Raw genomic sequence first — 1953 nt, 5'->3', positions numbered from 1 at the left:
GCCCCCGGCTCTTAGCTCCCCCCTGGGTTTCCGATCACTGTCAGTGGCAGGGGGCTTCTTCCGTGCTTTCCCTTTCGCCTCCCTGCATTGTGCCTACATATGCAAATTAACCGCCATCTTGGCTGGTGATTAATTTGCATATCTCGATAATTAGCCAATGGGAAGGGTAGCGGTCATACGTTAATAACCATGTTTCTCTTTTATTAGATTATACATATATTTATTTATTTTTGCCTTGTAAATTTCTGTGACATTGTTTGATTCTACCTCCAAAAGTAATAGTAAACGTGAAAACTTGTATGACTCAATGACCCAATACTGAAAGTGTTCCAGGATAGCCTTTCATCAATGGTTATTGCAAGCAGATAGGAAAGATTAATTAGAGGTCTAAGTGAAGGAAAAACAGGGAATTTAAACTTATGACTTGTTTCATTTTACCAAGTTGACAAAGTAAACAATGGAAACTTACTAAATTGTAGCTTAAATTTAAGGAATGTCTAAATTAGAATAATAGCATGTTTGGTTTAAAACTCTATTGACAATGTAATTAAGGTGTATTAGACAACCTAAACTTTGGGGAAAGAAAACAGTCTATAAGAATAAAGTTCCAGGAACACCAGATGGGTGTTTTAGGCAGTCATTAGGCAGGAGAGACTTTCTGACAATGTGGATTGACAGTGGGCACTCTTGACACATGGACTGATGGGTATTTATAATGGTGCAGGCTCAATATCTTATTTTAGTTGAAGAGTTACTTTCCCTTAGGAAAGGAATCCCTGGCTATTAAGAGGATTTTGACAATTTAAAAAGGATTCACTTTGATCATTCTTCTGAAATTTATCTTTTCTATAAAGTGAAGGGTAGTTATATTTCAATTAAATATCAGCCAACTTTTGGAAATTTCATAACCAGACTAGATGTTTCTACTCCTTTGAAGAATTCTTGCATGTGGAATTAATCATTTGCTTGGGGCAATAATAACAATAGATTATAGTATAGGATCTGTTCTGCTCAGTGCTTCTTTATCCATAGCTATGTTTTGATATCCTAGCCCACCATATTCTTATCCCACTCCCTGGAAGCTGAGAAAATATCACTCAAAGGGACTTATTCAAGTTTTTTTACAATCTAGAATACTGCTGGGACTGCAGAGCGATGTAATGGAATGTGAGTTTTCAACAGTTCAGCCAAGAGTGGTAAAGTTTCTGGAAAGATGCAGGGTCAGTAAGTCTAGAGTCTTAAACCTCAATAGCTGTAGCCTTTGGCAAAACACAGGTCTGTGTTCTTACTGTGGTCTCTCTCTCTAGTCTTTATTATCAAAACTGCCATCTCCATTTACACTGTTCTCAATGGGTGTCTTGCATTGAAGAATAATGGTTTATTTTTCCTTTTCTCTCTTTACAGTGAGTTTAGTATTTTTAAATGTTTTTCTTTATTTTAATCAAAGAAAAAAATTATTATGGTTTTTCTGTTTTGGAATGGGGAATATTAGACTGGTAGGCAATTATAACACTGTTTTGCTGAACGTCAGAGTTCTAAACTCAGAGTTCTAAAGAAGTCATTACATTATTATTTGTCTTGCTGTCCTTTCTCTCCTGGTTAAAAAGCAGTTTCTTACTTCCTACTCTACCTTTTATTTCCTGATAATTGTCATGAATTTTATTTTGTAGAGGCAAGTTCCTCTTTGTAAAATTTGCCACAATGAATGTACCTGTGCATTTGGGATGAGATCCAGGTGCTCCTGCCACTTCTAAAAAATAATATTTATAATCATGATAGCATAAACTAGTTGCTTACATACTGTACTTGACAGAATGCTTTAACATACATTATAGTTTTCAATTCTTCAACAATATTCTATATTCTTTTTTTAAATTAAATCTTTATTGTTCAGATTATTACAGTTGTTCCTCTTTTTTCCCCCCATAGCTCCCCTCCACCCAGTTCCCACCC

At 35.4% G+C, this 1953-nt stretch overlaps 1 protein-coding gene across 1 annotated transcript in view; it reads left to right on the top strand.

The window, feature by feature from the left end:
- The window catches only part of PLXDC2 (plexin domain containing 2), a 451667-nt gene that overhangs the window by 330735 nt on the left and 118979 nt on the right, over positions 1-1953 (top strand). The window lies entirely within an intron of this gene.

This window comes from Myotis brandtii, unplaced genomic scaffold (genome assembly GCF_000412655.1).
Source record: "Myotis brandtii unplaced genomic scaffold, ASM41265v1 scaffold215, whole genome shotgun sequence".
Lineage (NCBI taxonomy): Eukaryota > Metazoa > Chordata > Mammalia > Chiroptera > Vespertilionidae > Myotis > Myotis brandtii.
Note: the sequence above shows the minus strand (reverse complement) of the source record. Positions and strands in the feature narration are given on the sequence as shown.